This window comes from Fukomys damarensis, unplaced genomic scaffold (assembly GCF_012274545.1).
Source record: "Fukomys damarensis isolate Sample0158 unplaced genomic scaffold, DMR_v1.0_HiC HiC_scaffold_14, whole genome shotgun sequence".
In the NCBI taxonomy this organism is placed as follows: Eukaryota; Metazoa; Chordata; class Mammalia; order Rodentia; family Bathyergidae; genus Fukomys; species Fukomys damarensis.
Window position 1 is genome coordinate 63895407 of NW_022900926.1, and position 22909 is coordinate 63918315.

General features: G+C 39.9%; 1 protein-coding gene and 1 pseudogene across 4 annotated transcripts in view; both read left to right on the forward strand.

Annotated features, from left to right (window-relative positions):
• The window catches only part of Dse (dermatan sulfate epimerase), a 70721-nt gene that overhangs the window by 603 nt on the left and 47209 nt on the right, over nt 1-22909 (forward strand). For 2 of the 4 annotated variants that reach the window (XM_010614042.3, XM_019206059.2), the window contains exon 1: nt 10805-10823. The exons of the other annotated variants lie outside the window; for them this stretch is intronic. The gene's annotated coding sequence lies outside the window, so the exon portion shown is untranslated. Of the gene's footprint in view, nt 1-10804; nt 10824-22909 lie in introns of those variants that run through there. 4 annotated transcript variants of the gene reach the window in all.
• Nucleotides 17912-18532, forward strand: LOC104855218 (annotated as a pseudogene).

Sequence of the window (22909 nt, forward strand, 5' to 3'; positions counted from 1 at the left end):
CTCTGCTCGCTCGAGCCCCGGGCCGGAACCTGGGCGCCTCCCGCCCTCCCGCGCCGCGCTCGCCTGCGGGGCTCCCCGCGAAACTGGAGGTCGGGGACGCCTTGGGTTTCCGGGCTTCTTCGTGGAATAAAGTTCTTGTTAACAGTTTTAGCTCGCTGTGGTTTAAAATTTGGGAATGGACTTTCTTGGCGTAGAAATATTCTCAGCATTTTAAGTATGTATCTGTAGAATCGACCTTTTTAAGAAATCCTTTTCAGTTTTTTTTTAAATTTTTCTAGAAATCATAGTCTACAAAATTAAATACTGAGGTGAAATGTTACAGAATATTCAGACTGCATAAGTAAATGGGATCACAAAAATGTAATGTGCATGAAATAAAATACAGGGTTATCTGAGTATTGAGTTCATGTGTTACTTTTTTCCTCTAAAGTCACTATGCAGACATAAGCGTTTTTATGAAATACATAGCCATGATCTGATTCGGCAAAAATGGAAGAGAGGGATTGAATTTGGTGTCTCTGTCACCTAGTGACCCCCGCTGTGGGTTTAGCAGAAAGTGCAAGACTGTCGGTTCCTGGGGCACATTCTGAGGCTGTCGTAGCTGCACTGGGAGAAGACCTAAATAAGCAGCACAGTGAATTTGGAAGTTATTTTCGTTGACTGGTGTATGATGTCAGTATCAGTTGCGGCCAGATTTGCTTAAATAAAAACAGTGGCCTGCGCAGTACATTTTAGCATTCAGTTTAAAAAATGACCCTGCAGTCGGCCAGTAGATGAGAATTTCCCCCAAACAAAACAACAGCAAAACCAAATCACTTTGACAAAAGCAGGTTTTGTAGCGGAACCTTATACCAGGACTTTGCAGGATGGGGATATTAGGGCCCATTCCTGGTCCTGCGGGTAGAGGCTGTTTCAAGTTCCTTCTCGGCTTTGGGGCCTGATGGAAGGAAACAGCTGGGTTTGCCAGGTAGGGTCAAGTGTGCAGTAGGCAGCGTCTGCGTGGGAGTTTGAACAAGTATGACCGTGTGCTGCGGTGCGGTGCGGGGTGTGCCCAGCACGAAGCTAGCTTTGTGCTCCTGCAGTGCCCCAGGGGTAGCGCGTCTGACTTCACAGCTGTTTCCTAGCTCTTCATTATAATTGTTCGTTTGTTTTCCTCATTGAGTTTATTGGTGCATTTTAGGTATACAGTACAATTACATTCATTATTGGGATCTTGTACCTTTACATGACAGGTCTTGGTTCTCATTTTTTCCCCTTGTCCCTGACCTCCCTTCACCCCCTCCTCTCCCCATTTACAAACATTTTATTTCCATTTTTTCATTTTCTCCTATTTTTTTTCTTTCCCTTATTACCTTTCCCCTACCCTTCCCACTTTCCCTATACCTTTAGCCTTTTTCTTCCTATTTCACATTGTCAATTATCTCATTAGGATCTTGTGTACTATTATAGTTTTTCACACCAGAGAAACTATTCGGTATTTACACGTGTGACTTTATTTCACTCAGGAGTATATCCTCAATATGTATCCATTTTCCTATGATTATTATAATTGTTTTAAATCCCCAAGAAGCTGTGTCAAGTCAGAGATGAAAATGCATTCTGCCAGGAAACAAAAATTTATTTAAAATTTTCTCAGTGTTATTTGCAACAAAGTATTTTCTTTTGTGTGATATACTATTTTCCGGTTTATTTGTTTGCTTTAGGTTATGCTGTGTTGTGTGAAAGTGAAATTACACTATTCTCACTCAGTATTACGATTTTAGTAGATGGTTAGAGAGGATAAAAGGAAAGTAAGATAATTAAGTTTGAGTTTTAATGTATCATTTATTTTGTTTTCAAAGGGGTCAAAGAAATCAGTAAAAGATTAGTATTTTGTAGTTGGAACATGTACTATTACTTAGCACTTAGGATGTTTGGCACCTAAATGTAGTAAATATTCATCTACTTTTTCTCCATCCGGGTTTCTCCTGGGATGTGTTTGTGCAGTCTGTAAGAAAAATCAGGAAGAGGGAACTTCACCACATTATTGATGGAGAGGGGCCAAATTTTTGATACTGTGAAGAGAGGATAGCACCTGAGGAATTTTAGTTACCACTAGTCCTATAGAAAAAATGTAGGCCATCAAAGAACAGGGCAGTCCTTACTGCTATATTACATACCCACATTTTTCTTACGTGGGAATTACATTACCTTCTTCTATAGTGATTTTTCTTGGGTGAGGCGGGTTACTGGGGATTGAACCCAGAGCCTTCCTGCTTATCCTCAGACTATTTGTCTATCGGTTGACTGGTTGATTTTTCCCTTTTGTTGCTTCATTTATTTATTTAGACAGGGATTTCCTAAATTGCTAAATTGCCCAGTTTGGGCTTGGATTTGTAATCTTTCTGCCTCAGCCTCCCAGAGAGCTGGGATTACACAGATAGGCATCTCTGTACCTGAATCTCTGTAGTGACTTATAGAATAAAACACTTCCATGGGCCAAAAAACTACTGGTAGATGTTTGGACTGCACAAGAGAATTCTGCCTAGATTTGGTGCCTAACATGAGGCAATTGACAAAGCCCAGAGTAGCGAAAAGGAAAATTATTTCCCCATGAAATTTATATCAACATGGTGGAATGGGAAGTAGACATTAGAACCCCAGACTCCTGAGATACTGATCCATGTTTCCATTTGGTGGTAGCAATAATTAGAAATGGGTGTTTCTAGTTAGAAGACATTAGAAAAATGGCTTCTCAATTCCACTGCCCAATTCTAAATGGAAATTCCCTTTTAAAAAGTTGAACTTTACACTGAGGACAGTATTTTTAATTGAAATACTTGTTCTTTAAAGAAATTTTTGTGTGTATAAAAAAATAAATGTAATCTCAAACTTTAATCCTCTTAAAAGTTAGTGTTTCACAGCATCTTTTTTTTTTTTTTTGGTACTGGGGATCAAAAGGGACCTTGCACTGGTGAGGCAATCCCAGCCCTCACAGCTTCTAATGTGTAGAAGGAAGAATGATTTGGTTAGCTGATAGTGAAGTGTTTCAGAAAAGAATCAAACTAGAAAAGAAACAGGACTGGGGTGGGGGCATTAGTATTAGTAAAGGCTTACCTATTCGTCTGCATTTAGACAATTGAAGGAAAGGAAAGTTCCCCTGAAGTCATACAGTTACATGAGTTCTGGCGTTTTAAAGTTTCATGGCACTCTTTTCATTTTCTTTTTCAAAGAATCCTAAGATTTTCACATTTAAGGTTCTTAGAAATGGAGAGTGCTGTAGAGCAGGTATCTGACCTTTATTTTAGTGGTGTAGAAATGGAAATACTGAAGGTAAGAGATTTGTCTGTCATTTTACCAGTAATTAGTGGTGTACCTTCAATAGACAAATGTAAATTGCATGTTTAATTGTTCTTTTCTCCTTTGTGACTGGAATTTCATCTTATTAAAGACTTACATTTCATTTTCCTACCTATGTGCTTTATAACCCTTTTATTATGTAATGCTTCTGTGAACTGTGGGTTCTCTAGAACCTTGTGTGCTTTGGGCTTCTTGTAACTGACTGTGTCAGACTCCTTCCCACTCCCCTGTGTCTCCCTGCTGTGTGAAGATTCCCTTAGCCCCAGGCTGTTTGTGGAGCCCTCATTAGTGGCTTCCTTCTTGTGCTTTCCCCATGGCTTTGCTGGCTTGTGCCATATGTGGGCAAGCTGTGGCCTGTTCAAGCTGTGTATTCCACTCCTCTCAGATGCTCAGAAGAGTACAGACCTGCTGGAGAAAAGTGCTCGGAGAGCTGCTAGAGATCAGAGCAAAGAAAGAGGATGATTTAATTTGGAGAGAGGAAAAGACTGTTGAAGCCATCTGTTTATCTCTTCAGTGGAGTCCTTTGTTCTTAAATCAGAATAACTATGAATTTTGATGGCTGTTAAGATTATCACTGGGTTTCCTTCTATTTCAACTCCTTTAGAATATTTGATAAACATGATCTTGGTGATCATTGTTATCAAATGTTAGTAGATACTTCTTGAAAGAATTCCTCTCTTTAGTAATATACAGAGGCTATAGACAATATTTACAGTAAGCATGATTTGCTTGGACATTTTATATTTGGAAATAGCCATAACCATCAGATAAGTGTAGTCTTACTATAAAAAATCATAAGGCATAAATGCAGGTAGCTTTCATTTACACATTCATGATGTATCATTGTGGGCTGTGCCCATCTGCTTTGTCCTAGATAGGAACAGTTTGCTGTTACATATGTGTCTGTGTGCAAAAATAAAAACCCTAAAAACTAAGAACCTTTAATGGATATCATTTGTAGAGCTAATAGTATATCTCTTCTCCCAGTTGAAAGGTAGGATAATCACATTAAAATCCTGTGTGTGTGTGTGTGTGTGTGTTAGTTAAAACACATGCAGAAGTTACACCATAGCACGTCAGATCAGCATTTCATAACTCTTAAAAGGAATTTGTGAAGGAAGCTGGCTCATCAAACTTGCAGATCTGTCATGTTTCTGTTGAAGTATGAGGGCAGTATACTGGGCTTTTGTGTTGCTGTCAAATGGCAATTGAGGAGAAAATGAGGATATTTGGTAGCAATTCTTGAAGTACAAGGTGACATTAATGCTAGTTATGTAGATTTTGGTGTAAAATGTAGTCATCACAGATTATATCATTAATTCAGTGTCGATTACTCATCAGAGGCGTAACAGACTAGACATTGACCCTTTTTTAGAGTATTCACTTAGGTTGGAGTATGGAAAGATTTATTGCTTTTCTAAAATTACATCCAGAAAGTTGTATGAGTGGCAAGAAACTCAAGCACTGCATGACAAAAATCACTAAATGGTTTAAAAGTATTTCCTGCCAAGGTGCATGAACACCTATCACAGTGATAAAGACTTTGGTGCCAGAAGAAGAAGACACTGTTTACCTTCTAGACAGTGCTGCCTGTGAATTTTCCTGCTGGAAGCTGAGGCGTTTTTGTTCCAGTGTATCTGAGGATACTCTGCAAGCCCTGGATTTCTAGAATTCCACGAATTCTGGAAGACCCTTTTTCTGTGGGCTTGGCGGTTTAATGATGTCATCCCAGGGGGTGTGAAGGGGGGTGGGTTTGGCTACAACCCGCTGGCCCCTGATGGCAGGGGCAATTGGATTTTTATCACCTGCAGGGGTCAGGCTTCTCTCTAGGGGGAGTGGTCTCGCCAGAAGGAAGAAGTAGCCAGAAAGGGGAACTCAGGCAGCTGTTTTCCATTTTCCCTGAAGAAAGAGAAGGGGAAATCATCAACTTAAAGCAAGCATTAAAAGGAATTTATGCTAGATACAGGGGAATTTTTCAGAATGTTTTCATACTTTAGGACGGGTTTCTGAAGGAAACCTGGAAATCTTGGAGTTCTTCTCTGTTTAGAGAGGTTTAAACAGGATTATTTTGAAAAGAAGTTGGACTTTCATCTTCTGAGGCTTTAATTCTTTGACTTCTGCTCGTCTGAACTTAAATCTTAGAAATTAAAAATGACTGAATTGTAGGAATGTAGAGAAAGTTTTTGGTTTTACTCTTTAAAATCGCCTTTAAAATTTATACTAAGCATTTTTTTTTAGTCTGTTTTTGGATCTTATTCATATACTTGACCTTATAGCAATACTGTGCAGTGTTGATCACCATAGCTTATAGTCAGTGTTTTTTTTCCCAGTTACTATTAGGACATGTTTGCAGTACAAAATGAATACAATCCTTGTGGGTAATTGGTGCATGTTCATGACACATCCTAAGTCTTTTTACATCCCTTTTTCCAACCCCCCTCCAGGTCTTGATCCTCTTCCCAGTTTGCAAAAGATCTATATTCCTGTTTCCTATTGTCCGTCTTTTATTTTGCCCTTTCATTTATTTATACTGTGAGTTTCTCATATTTAAAAAAAACACCCACACAATATTTAAGCTTGCATGCTTGATTTATTTTGCTTAACATCCTGGATTCGTTGAGATCCTCCAAAATAAAAGACCCAAACAAAAAATGAGCAACTGAAATGAGTAGACACTTCCCCAGAGGAGAACAGATGGTCAATAAGTACGTGAAAAGATGTTGTACTTATTTGGGGGCGGGTCTAATTTTTTTTAGATCTTTATATATTCTATATATTAGTCCTCTGTCTGAGGAGTGGTTGACAAATTTTTTTCCTATTCTTTGGGCTGTCTCTTTACTCGTTCCTATGCTATGCAGAAGCTTTTAAATTTTACATGATCCCCATTTGTTGAGTCTTGATGTTATTTCTTGTGCAGTTGGGGTAATGTTCGGAAAATCCTTGCCTATGCCTATGACTTCAAGCATTTTATCCACTTTCCAGGTTAAATGGTTCTATTTTAATATTTAGATATTTGAACCATTTTCATTTAAATTTAGTGCATGGTGATTGATGTGGATCTAGCTTCAATTTTGTGCATGTGAACATCCAGTTTTGACCTTTTTGTTAAAGATCAGGTAGCTGAATGTGTCTGGAGTTGTTTCTGCATCCTCTGTTCCATTGGTCTACATGTTTGTTTTCTCATCTGTATGTAGCATGCTGTTTTTAACATTGTATCTTGATAATAAAACTTGAAATCTGGGACTATGATCCTTCCTGCTTTGTTTTTGTTGCCTATGATCCCCGCCCCATTGAACTCAGGACCTTGTACTTGCAAGTCAGGCACAGTGCCCCTGAGCTAAATCCCTGGCCCTGCCCAGGATTGCTTTTGCTATGCTGGGTCTCCTGTGGTTTTATATGAATTCTTGGATTGTTTTCTCTAGTTATGTGAGGAATATTGTTGATATTTCGATTGTGATTGCATTAAATCTATACGTCAGTTTTCATAGTACAGCTATTTTGACAATGTTGGTTCTGCCTACACAAGAAAAGGGAATATCTCCTTTTTCAGAGCTCTGTAGTTTTTGTTGTAGAGGTCTTTTACTTCTTTGGTGAGATTAATTTCCTAAGTATTTAGTTTTTCTTAAAGCTATGTGAATGGTATTTTCTTAATTTCTTTCTCTGGTGCTGTAGAGGAATGCTATTGATTTTAATGTGTTGATTTTGTATCCTGCTACTTTGCTGAAACTGTTTATTAGTTCTAGGAGTCTTTTGGTAGAATGTTTTGGGTCTCTTGTGTCACCTGGGAATAAGGATAGTTTGTCTTCTTCTTTCATCTGACTGGAGAGTCAGATGAAAGAACACTGTACTTGAAGGATGGGAGTTCTGGAAGGATTTAGTCATTTAGGGGGTATTTGCCAGGTACTTTTGTGTTTGAGGGGCTGCCTTGGTAGCAGGCAGAAGAGGCATGCAAAATAAATATGACATGATTTTTAACCTCGAGGACCTCTAAAATCTGGTTGGAGGAAGGTAACAGAGTATGAAACTTTATGAGATCATTAAGTGCTGAAGAGAGACAGATGTATGGTGAAGGATTGCAGGAAGGGAGCAACAGCTCTGAGAGGGAGAATGAATAGATCCTCACAGGATTTTATGGGAAGAGCAGAAGCATAGAAAGAGGAAGAAGCAGAAAAAGGAATGGCCGCCAGATTCAGGAGGACTCTTGGAAGTCATGGAAATGCACTTATCTCCTTTTGTGACTTCTCTTTCTTTTTTTTTTTTTTTTCTTTTCGTCTCTTCATTTTTCTTTTACTGTTTCCACACATATTTTTTTTCCCCAATACTGGGGATCAAACTCAGGACCTTGTGCTTGCAAGGCAGATGTGGCGCCACTAAGCTAAATGCGCAACTTTTCCACAGGTGTTTTTTGAAGACCTCTATCATATGTAATCAGTGATATTTGGCACTGCAGAAAAGACAACAAATGACTGTGTCTCCCAGCAGCTTATCCCTGAGTAAATGAGCTCCCCCTCAAATCCCATGCAGATCCACAGAGGAATGAAATAATAACTGTGAGAAAGGTAATCAGAAAGGTAAAATAGCTCAGTATACATAGAAGAAGTAAGAAGTGTGTAGTAGAGTGTTAAAGCTGTGTATATCCTTCCTGACCCCTTTGTAATTTTTTTAAAAAATTCGTTTAGTTTATTAATACATGTTTGCAGTATACAGTGTTTATATTCCTTGTGTGGAGTTGGTATACGTACATAACAGCTCCTGGTTCTTTTATTCATCCCTTATTCTTCCTTCCTTCCCATCTCCCTCCATCTCTTGATCCCTTCCCCTTTGAGAAAGATGTTTCCCTACTTCCTGCTATCTATCTTTTATTTTGTTCTTTATTTTTACTCTGGGTTTTTAATATAAGAGAAACCATGTGATATTTAAGCTCTTGCGTCTGATTTATTACACTTAATGAAGTCTTGAGGTGCATTGGTTTCCCTACAAATGACTTATTTATCATTCTTCATGGAAAAGTAGCACTTCATGGTGTGCGAATACATTTTCTTTATCCATCTTTTGATGGACATATGGGCTGCTTCCAAGATTTAGCTATTATGAGTTGTGCTGCTATAAACATAGGTGTGCATGGATCACTGTAGTATGATGTCTTTAACTCTTTGGGAAAGATACCTAGAAGGGGGAACAGCTGAGTCAGATGGAATTTCTAATTTTAGGGTTTTTTTTTTTTTTGGAATCGCCATACTGATTTCTGTGGAGGTTATGCTAGTTTACATTCCGACCAGTAATGCAGAAGAGCTCCTTCTTCCTCTGAAGCCTCTCCAGCACTTGTTATTTGATTTCTTAAAGGCCATTCTTTCTGGGGTAGGGTGGAGAATTGTGTTTTAATTTGCATTTCTCTAATGGCCAGCAAGGTGGAGCATTTCCAATTTACTTATTGACCATTTGTACTTCTGTGAAGTGTCTTTCCATTTTGCTAGCCCATTTTTTAATTGGGTCTTTTATTTTGGGGGGATTCTGTTTTTGAGTTCTTTCTATATTCTAGATATTACTCGTCTGCTGAGGAATTGCTGGTAAATTTTTCCTCCATTCTGTAGGTTGTGTTTTTACTATGTTGTTTCTTCTGCTTTGTGAAAGTTTTTTAATTTGCTGTGATCCCATTCATTGATTCTTGAACTATTTCCTGTGCAATTAGGGTTCTGTTCAAAAGCCCATGCCTATGCCTGTGACTTCGATAGTTTCACCTATCTTGTCTTCCAGCAGGGTAATGGTTTCGGGTTTAACACTAGTGACCTCTTTTAAGGCCCTGTTCAGACACTCCACTCTCACTTCACCCTCCTTCACTCTCTTCCATAAGTTTTGAGTACTTTGTCCTTCTCACGCAAAGTGACTTCCTTTTATTTTAGTGGTTTGTGTAAGTACTGTGTTTCTACCATGACTGTGTAAGATGATAAACACCTCCATGGCCGGCAACATTCTGGAATTCTTGAATCCTATTGAGCAGTGCAAACATACATGGGCTCACAGGGAGATGACTTATGAATGGATTTGAAATTGTGTTCTTTCAATGAGAGAAAAGTACTGAATTGGGTATAGAACAGTTACAGAGATGGAATGGCACAGAGAGAGTAGCATCAGGAATAAAGAACAAAGATGGGAGTTGTGCTTCAGCAAGGAAGCAAAGGTAAGTCTGAAGGGAGAATTTGTGGATAGTGGAAATGAATGATTAGATTGAAAAGGTAGGCAAGAGCTAGACTGTGTAAGCCACAGGCAAGGGACGGTTGTTCATTTTGCTGAGGGGAACAGAGGGCCTTCGGTAGGGAAGTGATATGATGGTGACTTCTTTAATTTGAAAGGAACATTGTAGTTTGCAGGAGTATTGGTCAGACTGCCTGGCTTTATATATTGTTTCCTTTGCTTTCTTTGTGACCTTAGATAATGTTATGGTTTGGATCTAAAATGTCCCTCAAAAGTTTTGTGTGTTCAGAAGTTGGGCTTTTGGAAGGTGATTGGATTGTGGGGCACCAGTGGATTAATCCATTGGTGCCTTCATAGCTGAATGTGCTGTAGAAAGTGGGTTGTGGTTGGAAGGGGTGGGTTCCTGGCAGTGTGACCTGAAGGAGTGTATTCTTATCCCCTACTCCTTTCTGCTTCCCAGCTGCCATGAACTAAGCATCTTTGCTCTGCCATGGTGTTTCTCCCTTGGAGCCAGCCGACCATGGACTGAAACCTCTGAAACTATAAATCAGTTAAACTCCTCCTTTTGGTTGCAAGCCTCAGGTGTTTTGTCCATCAGTAGGAAGCTGACTGACACATATAACTTAGTTGGTTTATACCTCAGTTTCATCAGCTGTGAAAAAAGGGATGATATTAGTGTCTATCTTATGGTGGGTTAGATGAGTGAGTCTGTGTGAAATATGTAGTGTAGTTTGTGACCCTTAGTAAACACTGGGAATGTTTATTGTGTTTGGTGTGGATATAATAATGATTAGAGCTTCTACTTTGGAAATGTGAAAATTGTAGGCCTAAGACTGTATTAGTTTGCTGGGATCACCCTAAGAAAGTACCACAAATTGGGTGGCTTAAATGACAAGAAAATTATTGTCTCACAGTGTTAGAGACTGAAACTCCAAAATCAAGACTTTGAAAGGCTAGTTTCTCAGGCTGTGAGGGAGAACCTCTTTCTTGCCCTTTTCCACATTTTTTTCTTTATTTATTGGTAGTAGTAAGGGGTTGCACACAGGGCCTCCCATATGCTAATCAAGCATTGTACCATGGAATTACATTGCCAGCTGCTTTCCTAGCTTTTGGTGGATTCATGTCACATGACATCTCTATGCCTGTGTCTGTCTCCATGTTTTCCTTTCTCGTAGTGACAACAGACATGCTGCATTGGAGGCCCATGATACTCCAGTATGAGCTCATGTTAATCAATAACATCTGCAAACCACCGGGTTTCCAAATCCAGTCACATTTGGAGGCATTGAAGGGTAGGACTCCAACATAGGAATTTGGTGGGTGTTGGGGAATACATCCTATAGTATACTCCAGTTCAAATCTTTCAAGACTGTCATAGTATGGTCATGGTGGGCCAGAAGGATTATAAAAAAGGAGAGGAGTCTGTAGGTTTATTTGATAATCGATGAATGAGATGTTCCAGGCTCCTTAATCTCCCGTTTGCCTGGACCTGCACCAGTCCCTCAGTAGCCACAGTGATGGACTTGTCACAGATGGTCTTGGAATATTGGTATGTTCTCCATTTCCTGAAAGTGTCTTTGACATTCCTTTTTTCTTTCCAGCATAGTATACTCTGTGACTTCTTTTTATTTGGCATTGCAGATAAGGATTTTAAGACAAATTTACAGACATTATGCCTGCACTCAATCCTCAGTTTTCTCTCTTAGCTTGATGATACTTTGTTGTCCCAATGTACAGGTGATAAAAAACAGACTATTTGGTCTGGTGATTTAGCTCAGCAGCCCCACCCCTGCCTTACAAGTGTAGGGTCCTGAGTTTGATCCCCAGTACTGGAAAAAAACAAAACAAGACGTAGACTACTTTTGGAAAAAGGCAAAGTTGTTGAAGCATCAATGGTATGGATTTTACTAGAGTCCAAAATGGAGAAGTAAACAGATGTGTACAGCTATCTTGTAAGACAGAATTGATGTCTCCCAGACTTATGGTAGAGATTGAGGTAAGTGGACAAATACAGTAGTGTTTCCTTAAGTCACTGGGACAGTTGGAAGTATTCTCAAAGCACTAAAAATTGCTTGTGAAGATTAAAAAAAAAAAACAAAAAACAGACCAATGGTGATTTCAGATGATGAAAGTGCTGAGAGAAATGCTCTTAGTCATTGGGAGAGCTAAACTGTCCTGGGGGACTAAAGAGGCTGGCTCCAACCTGCTTGTGAGGTTGGCAGCGTGAGCTTTGCCTTCTATGGGAGAGCACAGCCAGGAGAAAGGTCACTAAAAGAGTCACTTACCTTACAGTATCTTTATTTTCAAAAGATCCTGAGTGCCAACTCCCCCACACCCCCTTTTAATTTTGGAATCACCTCAGAAATGGCCAGCCAGTTCTCCACATCCATTTGGGATAAGAAATGAGAAGAAAGTTTGAAAAATAAGTTCCAAAGAGTGTTTTCTGCAGCAAGAGCAAAGAAGAAACCCATGAAGTTTGATCAGAAGAAGAGGTTAGGAGAATCTCGCTGTGAATAGAGATGGGATCTCATGGGGGGATGAATATGAAAGTCTGGGTAGAGAAGTGCACGGCAGAGATGAGAAGATGCCGGTGTTCCAGAGTAGGATGCTAAAGATGAAATGTAGTTGGTTGATTCATCAGAAGGAAGGTTTGGACGCCAGGTTAGACACTTGTGGCCTTGTACGTGCCCACAGACATAGACATTAGTATCTGCTTTTGTTTCAGGCTCTGAGTTAGAGTACTTTGTCTTTTTCAAAAAATCAGAACTGTTTATTAAGTACCTTGTATGTACCAGTCTGAGCCCTAGGAACCTTGCTTGATTATCATTAATCTCCTCTAGAGTCCAGTGACGTGGACATTTCTCTAGCTAATTTACAGATGTGGGACTGATTTGGAATATGACTGCAGGATGTAGGAGAAATAATAGACGGCATTCTTCTTAATCCTCTGGATGAAGAAGTTAGCAGTATTTTTAATTAGTTACCGAGGATCAAACTCAGGGTCTTGTTCCTGCCTGTGTGGAGCCACTGAGCCTACATCCCTGGTCCTAGAATTTTTTTTTTTTTTTTTTTTTTTTTTTTTTTGGTTAAAATTTGGGCTATAATTTTTTTTTTTTTTTTTTTTTTTTTTTTGTACTATGGATCAAACTTGGGACCTTGTACTTGCAAGGTAGAAATAGTTTTTTAAAGTTTGCAAATAATAACAGTAATAAAGCCCTACACCAAACCATTAAATAATAATGTGTCCTTGGAAATATGGTTAGAATGGGATACATGAAGGGAATCCTTTTAAATATCAAAAAAGATCAATAAAAATGTCTTAGCACCCTGTCATTGAGCAGAAAGTCAGGCCTAGCTCATTTTGAGGAAGAGCAGAGGAATGTTTAATTCCATGCGAGATAGATTTAATGTTTTGAGGTGACCCTGAGGACTCTCGGTGGAGTGTCAGGAAACAAAAAAGGACATTCAGGAAGTGAATGGTGAGCTTTGCTGCACTAGGCCTCTGGAGACGGGTAAAAAGAACAGCTGGCAGTCTGGGCTGACTTACTGAACAACTCTAAAGGCCACTCTGAATGCTCTGAAGGTTCAAGCATCTCAGTACACTTTACCTCCAAATGGTTTCTCTTGGTACACAATGACTTTTATTTTTGTATAATTATAATTATAGAGACATATAATTATCTCGGAGTATCTAAAGAATTATCTCTTGACACAAAGTTAAGTTTACCCATTCAATAAGTTATTTTCTCAGTGTTTCCCCAGTGCTAGCCCCTCACTGTCTCCCATCCCAGCCAAGCTAGTCTCCTTGCTGTTCCTATACCCATACAGTGTGCCTTCTCCATGACTCTGTGACTGATCTTCCCCCTGGAGTGCTTACTGCAGATGGCTACATGGCTCCTCCCTCACCTCCATTAAGTGTTTGCCTAGAGTGTGGCCAGCAGCAATCACCTTATTTAAATTACATCCTTGTTATAACCCACTATCCTCATTCCTTAACTCCCTGCTGGGTGTTATTTTTCTTCTCAGCACTTGTGACTGTAGAATCTATAATCTACTTACTACTTTTGTGTGCCAGGCTTCTCTCTCTAAAATGTAAGCTATTGTGAGGGGAGAGGAAGGTTGAGGGAGAGGGTGGGCAGGAGGGCGGATGTGAGAGCAGGTGACACAGCCAGACCCTGCAGTGCCTGAACAGCCATCAGCAGGGACACTTTGCCTGCTCTTAAGGACGTGGGAAACCCTTGGACTGCTAGAGAAAGAGCAGCTCATAATCTCTATCAGGATTGGCCAGACCCCTTTGGCTCCTATACTGAAAACAGCCTGAGGAGGCAACATGGAAGGCAGGAAGCTTAGCTTGGAGGCAAGATGTACCATGGCATAGGTCATTAGAGTTGTGGATATGGATGGGTTTGGGGGAAAAATCAGCAGAATTGGCTGATGATTTAGATGTTGGGAAAAAAGTAAGGAAGAACAGAGAGGGAAAGGAGTCTGCGACTGCATTCCTGGCAGGATTGGTTGCCAGTAACAAAGACTGAGAATGTAATGCTTGCATCTTTGGGTTAATTACATGTATGTGTCATTTTTTACAAACCAAGTTGTGGTGTTCTGTGTTTGATAATAATTCATAAAATGACAGTTGGAAAATACACAATGATTTTGAAGCCAAAGAACCATGATCTGTGAGACAAAAATGAAAATCAGAAAAACTACATATAAAAGTGTTTCAGAATCAAAGATCTCCCCCCTTGGCTGGGGATTTAGCTCAGTGGCACTGTGCCTGCCTCTCAAGCACAAGGTCCTGAGTTCAATACCTGGTACCAAAAAAAAAAATCTCCCCCTAAAAAGGTAAATTTTATTATTAACGATTATTTGAACACTGAAAAAAATAGAGGAATGCTTGAATATAAGAATGAAAAAGAGCTTCATGTCTGATGATAAAAGCATTACTCAGCATATACTCATCCAATAAATATATTTTCATTTTAATCAAATTAACTGAAGTCATGTTGTACCAGTAAATTACTTTCCCATGAATTTCCCTTAAGGCTTTGCTTAGCATCTGAATTTATTTATTTATTTATTTTTTTTGAGACAAGAGTCTTGCTATGTAGTTCAGACTGGCCTTGAACTCACTAGGTTGCCTAGGCTGGCCTCAGACTCACAGCGATCCTCCTGCCTTAGCCTCCCAAGTGCTGGGATTACAAGTGTGCGTGACCATACCTGACCTAATACTTCATTTTTAGACAATTTCTAAAGCTTTAAAAAAGTGTAAGTCCACTATATTCTGCTGTGTCCTTTGCTTCAACAGCAGCATTCTTGAACACAATTGTTTTTCTGGGTATCAGTCAGAGAAAAATGGCACAAGTTGAATAAAGAGAACATTTTGGTGAAAGCTGCTAGGCCTTTTTTCTGACTCATAACCCTAGTGGGAATTGGGTTTAGGGTTACATTTCATGGAAAGGAAGTGGACACATGGTTCCTGGGGTCTCAGACCACTGACTCAGTGATTTACCAGAGGGACTCACAGGATTTGTTATAATCATAGTTATGGTTTAATGCAGCCAGAGGATATGAACGGAAGCAGCAAAGGGAGGAACCCGGCTCCGGGCTGATGTGCCCTCCCCTGAAGGGTGTTCCAGAACCACTTTGGAAAGTGGCAAGAGTATGGGATAAGTGCTCAAAGTGAGAGGTAGTTTGTAAGGTGGACTAACGGCACTGCATCTTACTGTAATACATGATATTTAAATATTCAGCATACTTTTCTGTTGCACCTCATATAATATAGCATTTTGCCCTTTTCTCTGATACTTTGAGGACTTAATTAAAACATCATATTCTTCTATTTCTCCTAGTAATTATCAAGCAAATTCTTATGCTTCTTTCCCAGAGAGCAGTTCTGAAAGTCTTTTTTTGTGAGTGTCTTTACAAGCTGTGATGAAAAATATACTGAATGCCATCCAAGAGAAAGGTAGGTTCATGAAAACATTGTGCTGTGTCCCTGTCCACTTTATTACTGAATCTGACACCGTGCGACTTCCAGCTCTTTCCCCAAGTCCAAGTGACCACGAGAGGTGAGTGTTCTGCATTGAATCGGAACATCAAGGTGGACAGGACAGTACAATTAAACACACTCCTGAAAAAGGACTTCCAGGACTGCTTCAGAAAGTGGCAAGGATGATGAGATAAGTGTATTCAAAGTGAGGGGCGTTTAAAGAGGAATGAATGACAATGAAAATGTTAAACATTCACTGTTTTTTGATCACCTTGCATGGTAGGTAGTGAGGGATTTTGGAACATGTGCACAGTGAAAAGGCCACTGGCTTTCTTTAAATTTTTGAAAAAAGCTTTGGCCTGAGTGTCTTTAATTAGTGTATTAGTCAGGGTTCTTCAGAGAACCAGAGCCAATAGCCCGCTCCCTCCACCCTCTCTCCCAGAACACACACACTTCCCCTCCCCTCTTCCTCTTCGTTTTATTTAGAAGGAAACTTATGCTGGCCTTGGCTCATGCAGTTATGGAGGCGAAGAAGCCCACCGTGTGCCTTCTGCATGCTGGATGGTGTGGTCCAGCCTGAGTCCGAGGCCTAGGGACACTGATGATGTCCCCGTCCTAGGACAGGGGACCGTTCCGACTGAAGCAGGCAGACCTGGAGAGAGGGAGCTCTGCTCTCCCTCCAACTTCTTGTTCCCTTCAGGTCTATGAGGTATGGGAGGAGACCCACCCAGACCCACCCACATTGGGGAGGGCATCCGCTTTCTTCAGTTTACCGACTGAAATGCTAACCTTTTCTGGAAGCCTGCCCGCCAGCACTGCCAGAAATAATATTTAACTGAATATCTCTGCACCGCTGACCCAGTCAAGTCCACACACAAAATGAACCATGACAACTGGGAAGAAAAAAAAGTCCCATATCTAAAAAGGGGACAAAGTTATCGAATTAAAGATACTTTTATCCACAGGTTGAAACAGTTACATTACCAACTGAAAATTAATGTATTGTTGTCATTTGCAGGAAGTGGAAAATGTATTTGTGTTGAAAACATAAGTTATGTTTAAGTTCAGAATTAATGTTGTCATCTTGTCAGTTTCCACCAGAGCTGATGTTTCTGCATTTAGATTGTTTTCCTGACCATTGGTGTTGTGGGTGAGCTTCACCTGTAAACTTCAGTTGGTCGAGAAATAGTATTAGACTCGATGCTTTCTTTCTTCCTCGAGTGAGCTCAGTTACTTGGAATATGTAGCCCAGATGTGATATGTGTGCAGTTGTGCAGAAAGAGAGACCTCTTTGCATCACATATTTTATATCTGTGAAAATTTTGGTATTTTTAAGCTGATGAAGAGATTACAAGATTTTTAGTAAACAGTTGCACAGTACTATTTTTGGAAATAAAGTTGTCTGAGCAGGTGTAATGTGCTTCCTCCTGGGGCCATGGTGATTTTCTCTCAGCTGGACCCAGAAGTTGATGATGGCTGCTGGTGTTTATTGAGCACATTTCTAGATCCTAGGTGCTCTTTTAATGATTTAAGTGTATTGGCTAAATTAAGCCTCACAGAAATCCTGTGAGGAAGGTACTATAATTTTATCTAGTTTATAGTGGGAAGAAACAGGAATAGGAAAGGATGTGGCAGCACTGGGATTCAAACCCACAAAGTCTGGTTCCACCTGTGTCTTCAACCACTAATCATGTTCTGAGGTGAATCATAAATAGCATTAAAAAAACAGCCATGAGTGACAAACACTTTATAGCTGTTTATCTCCCAACAAGTCTATGAAACAAGCAGCATTTGAATCTCACTTTAAATGAAGACGTATGCTTTCCTGGTTAGTTTATGCGAGTCTGCCATGTGGTCAGGGCTCTCCCACTCCCCCAACTGCCACCTGTTTGCTCTCCTCAGTCTGTGGCCAGGAGAAAAAGTTCACTTTAGTTTTGTTTTGTTTTTTTGTTGGTTTTTTTTGGTGCCAGGGACCAAACTTGGGACCTTGTGCTTGCAAGGCAGGCGGCAGAACCACTGAGCTAAATCCCTGGTCCCTCACTTTAATTTTTCTTTAAGAGCATTTCATGGTTTGGTTTAACTGTTATTTGAAACTGTTTAAGGTTGAGATTAGCTGTTGGTTTCACTGTCTTTATTTACTCATCTTTTTTCTGTGCTTAGAATTTTTTGTTTTTTTGGGTTTTTTTTTGCTAGTAATGACCACAAATGTGTTAGAGCAATTGCCGAGAAAGCTATAGCTGGCCCTTTGCCCTTCTGCAGGAAATCTTTGGTTATTTGCCCTTTAGAGGAACTTTGAAGAAAAGATTGTGAATTTTCTCCTGGGCCAGGAACAATGGGTTAAATAAACTGCTTACTCATGTTTATTGTCAGCCAGTAATACAAGTACTGGTTTTATAAAACCTCAGAAACACCAGTTTTTTCTGCTTCTATCCTGTCATTATTTAAGGAAGGAATCACTTTTCCTCTTCACTTTGTGTTTTCGATGCCTAGCATAGTTTCTGACTTAATAACAGCTCAGTGCATAGTTGAGTCAATTGATATTTATAAGAAATTGCCAAACATGTATAATTGATATTCCAATTCTGGGTAACAGTGCAGTGAGAAGCCTAGCATGAGCCCCAAGATGGCAGCCACTATGAAGAAGGCACCAACAGAAGATGTCAGTGTAACTTTCGAAGATAACAAAACATAAACAAATTTGCACAGAACCTGAGTAGACTCAAAGCTAAACGAAGAAAGAGAAGTAAAAAAGACACAACTTCAAAATTTAGAAGATGGCATGTGATATAACATCATGCTCGCTGATGATGACAGCTTAATGATATCAAATCGGTGACATTTTCATTAGCCTTTCTCAAGAAAGGAAAGAAATGTTAGAAGAAGCAAGGCAAAATTTGCAAGAAGGAATTGATGACTTAGAATCCAGAGTAGAATCAGTGTCGGCAGACTTGAAAGTTCAGTTAATTTGCAAAATTTGGCAGCAACATAAACCTTGAAGCTGAAGAAAGTTAAACATTTTATAATCCCTTTTAAAATTTGTTTAATAAACTTGAGTATTGTTTAAAATGATAATTTCCCTTCAAATGACGTGGAAAGGAAAACTTTTTTTTGAATTTTTCATTTATTTAGTGGAAACTTGACCATTTTCACATCTTATTTTATATTTTAAAAAGAAAACAGTATTTATGTATTTTGCAAATGATTATATCGATTCTAGGGGCTTTATGTCATGTTGTTAAAATCAGTTAAAAAAACAAGCATAATATAGTTAGATCATTACTTTTAGACTCGAGACAAAAAATATACATTTAATTATATTCAATACTAACTTATTCTGAGAATAATACAAGTATAACAAAGTCTGGAAATACTTTTAAGATACCTGTATTCCTAGGTGTCATTAGGAAAAATTAATTAAGATAAATACCAGCTAAAAGATGTTCACTTGTTAGCCTGCTAGATACACCAAAATTTACTTACATCTTCTCATAGAAAAGATGACCATATCATTTTTTTCTTTGTTTGTTTTTTTGTAAGCAGCTACCCTGGTAGCCCATCAGTGATGGTACACTCCTATCTTTGCCCTGCTTTCTCTTTGCCATAAAAATGATAGAGGATTTACTTGCTTTCTAGATCTTTGTGGCCATTGTAGACATAATTGAGATGAATTATTCTTTTCATTTAATGAAGTTGTATAAAATTACAGCATCCATTGTCAGTGAAGGAAAAGAAGTGGGCTTCAGGTTAAACTATGAGAAAATGTGACATTTTTACAGAAACCTTCCAGGGGCAGTGCTAGAAAGGTTCTTTATTTACAGAGCTGCACTCAGAAGCCAGCCTGATGTTTTTCTGAAGCCCCGAATGAAGGTGGTAAATGCCGTTGTTACCCACAGCATGGCTTTGCTGTGTGGCATTGGGTACCCCTGCTTCTGTAGTAGTTTGTGTAAATTCTAAAGGGTCACCTGTGCCACTCATCATAGTGTGAACGTTGGTTTGGAAATGACTTTTTTGGGAAATATTTTTCATTTCACCTTGAGGAAAGGAAGCAATAATCCCCCAGTGAAAGGAACTTTGTTTCACTTTGATTGAGAGCTCACATTTTTTAAGTTTGCCTTTTTTGTTGGAATCCACAGGCTTTACACATCAGGGACTGCAACTTTAGGGAATGATTGCACAGTACCAAAGCCATATTTTTTTTATGATTTGACATAAGAGCCAAAGTTAGATTTATTTCACTAACAAATTTTTACCAAGGGTTTTTTTTATAAGGTTTTTAAATTTTAAATTTTGAAGAAAAAATTTTTTTCCAAAACTTGTTTCAGTTTTAATTACAACTCTAATAAAATTGAAACAAATCAGTAAAGAGAAATAATATAAATATGTATTCTGTTAATTAAAATATATGCAAACAGTATAAAACACGTATGGAAGTAGATGGAGACATGTCAGTGAGACTGTACCAAGATGTCCCAGAGACTTGGAAATGGATTCTTCTGAGGGTAAAAGCCTCAGATGGATCCGAGAAGGGATTGTGTAGCTCCACACATTCATGAGCTAGGTCATCACCTTTGACAGTGACTTATGGAGACCTGAGGTACAGAAGTAAGTGTGTTCCCCAGGAGCAGAGTGTCCGGTCAGGGTGGTCTCTGGTCTGCCTGTTGAGAGCAGTTCACAGATCAGGGCTCTTTAGTTTTTGTACAGTCATGAAGTATGTCTGTCTCTGCTTGTCCAAATCACGTTCCTAACCACTGCCCACCTGTTGGTTTGGGCAAACCAAGCGACTGCAATTGGGCTGGGGTGTGGTGGTAGGAGCTGTGGGGATGTTCTAAGTATAAGTACAGTTCAGTTGCACAGGTTCTGTCTAGTGACCCATCAAAGGGCAGAGGCTGTCAGTGTAGTCTCTTTCAGGGAGAGAAAGTGGCCATCTTCTGGGACGGGGTAAACCCGAGCCTGGGGCCCTTCCTGTTGTCTTTGTTGTGATTCCTTCCTTGTTCTCTGACTGATATCTAATCTTACTTCCTCTGTTGGTTTCTTGGGAAGCTAGAAAAGATTTCCAGTTGCTTAGTGGCCTTTATGGTAAAGGAATCTGCTGACCTTAGTTTTAGTTATTTATTTATTTATATTTTGGTACCAGGGATCAAACTCAGGTCCTTGTGCTTGCAAAGCAGGCGGCAGAACCAGTGAGCTAAATTCTGGGCCCTTGACCTTAGTTTTAGATAACATCTCGTTTCCCGGAATGATCAGCTCCGTTACTGATGATGCTGACTGAGCCAGAACTTGGTCCTGGATTCAGCTTAGCTCATCTCCCTGGCAGTGGCAGCCAGGGTTGCCTGGCTCTTTGTGTACCCCTTCCACAGTATAAAAGTACTGAGAAGTAGCTTCCTGCTGGAGACTCCAGTTCCCAGTCACCGTTGTACCATCGCATCTTGCTACTGAAGCAATACAGTGAGAAGCAGTTACATTTTGTGCATCAAGAATTACTGTTTTTGCTCTGCGTGGTGGCACGCACCTGTAATTCCAGTACTTGGGAGGCTGAGGCAGGAGGATTTCTGTGAGTTCAAGGCCATTTTAGGCTACATAGTGATTTTAAGGCCAGCCTAAATACAGAAGAGAAATCCTATTTCTGGGGGGAAAAAAAATCACTAGCCTTGGGAAGCCTCAAAGGTAGTAGTTTATTTACCTGTTATTCTTTTCTTTAAGGCAAAGCCCTCACCGTGTACTTGAAAACTTTTGAGGATCATATCTGTTCCTCTCCAGTGAGTGGTGAGCTTGTTAAAAATGGCGTATCGTATTGAGGAGAACAGAGAGCACAATTTCCAACGTCACCTAATGAACAGTGTGGCCTTTCCCTGGGCAGTTAGCATCTCTGTCCACAAGATTTGCCTGTAAAGTATGGAGATTTGATTTCCTTCAAACAAAATAGGCTATGGATGGCTTAATCTTACAGGTGTAAAGCTTCATCTCTGTTACGAAAAATAAATACTTCTGAGTTCTAACTCCATGTGAGGTCTAGGCTAAGCACACACATCACACATCTTTATCACCCCAGGACGCAGGCACCCCTATGTGGCTGAGATAACGGAGGCTGAGAGGACAGAAGTCCGTGGGTCAGAACCAGCAGAGGGTGGAAGTGGGATTTCCCTCAGTCTGCCCAACTCTGTGCTCTCAATGCGGGGCCTTTTGGGTTTGGCATGGAAGAGGTCTTTTAGTCCATCTTCATTTGGTACATGTATTACTTTCTCCAGTGTGATTTCTTTTCCACCCTTTTACTTTGTCTTTTCTAAAGCCTGAGGGACTGAAAGAACCTCTGTACCACCTGGAATAAACCGTCACCAAAGATTTGAAAACCCCCATCACCTTTGCCACTCAGCAGTTCAGTGTTCAGTCCTTTCCTTCTCATACTTTTGCTACGCTTTCTTTGTGTAAAGATGTTCAAAATGGAACTTCTGATATTGTTGAACATTCTTAAAAGTTAGTTTGGTTAAAGGAAAGAATCTTGGGCTAGGATTTGGAGATCAAGGCTTTAGTTCTGTCTCTGAAATCTATTCCATTAAGGCACAAACAGTACTGCTTCCCCACATTTAAGTTATTATAAAGTAAAAGATCCATTACATTGAAAAAACATTGTTTCTCTTTGTGCCAGCAATCACAATAGCTGCAGTTAATTACTGGAACCAGAACTAAAGCAAAATGATTTTGGGCTTGTGGTGGCACTGCGCAGGTATACTTCAGGTAATTATATTTCATTTGATTTGGCCAGACTTGGACTTCTGCAGTTTTATGTGGGGCACAGAAGCAGAGAGACGCTACAGTTGGTACCTGAACTATCTGATAGTAACAGTGACTATCAAGTTGTGTAGAGTAAGACAAAAGAATGGGAAGGGCACCTGGATTAGGAAAGTTAGCATACTAGACAAGAAGGGAAAGGAAGGAAAATTTCAGGGGAAATGGGCTCAACAGGGTCATTCAGAAACATCTTGAGCCCGGACCTCTGGAGGAGCCATGTATTAGCAGAAGCCGCACTCAGGCTGCCAGTAGTGCTGCTGTGTTGAAGAGCTATGCTCTGCTGTTTCTGAAGCACAGCGAGCCGGCAGGCCAGCCATTGGCGAGGTCATCCATAGTCATCACACAGCTCAGGCTTACTTCTCCAAGATGCCTTGTGCAGGAGAGAGGGACGGAGAGAGGAGGGGGATGTGTGTTCATTTTGTGGTGGTTGGAATAAAAGGGTCGGGGTTGAGCTTTCTGGTAAACCCACTGGCCTTTAAGGCCATTGTTTGAGCATTTCAGCATTTCCCAAACTGCTCATCCAGCCACCATGCTCAAGACTTTTTGCCATGCTCATAATTTCTTCTTTACTTTTAAAGGACCATTATATATATATATATATAT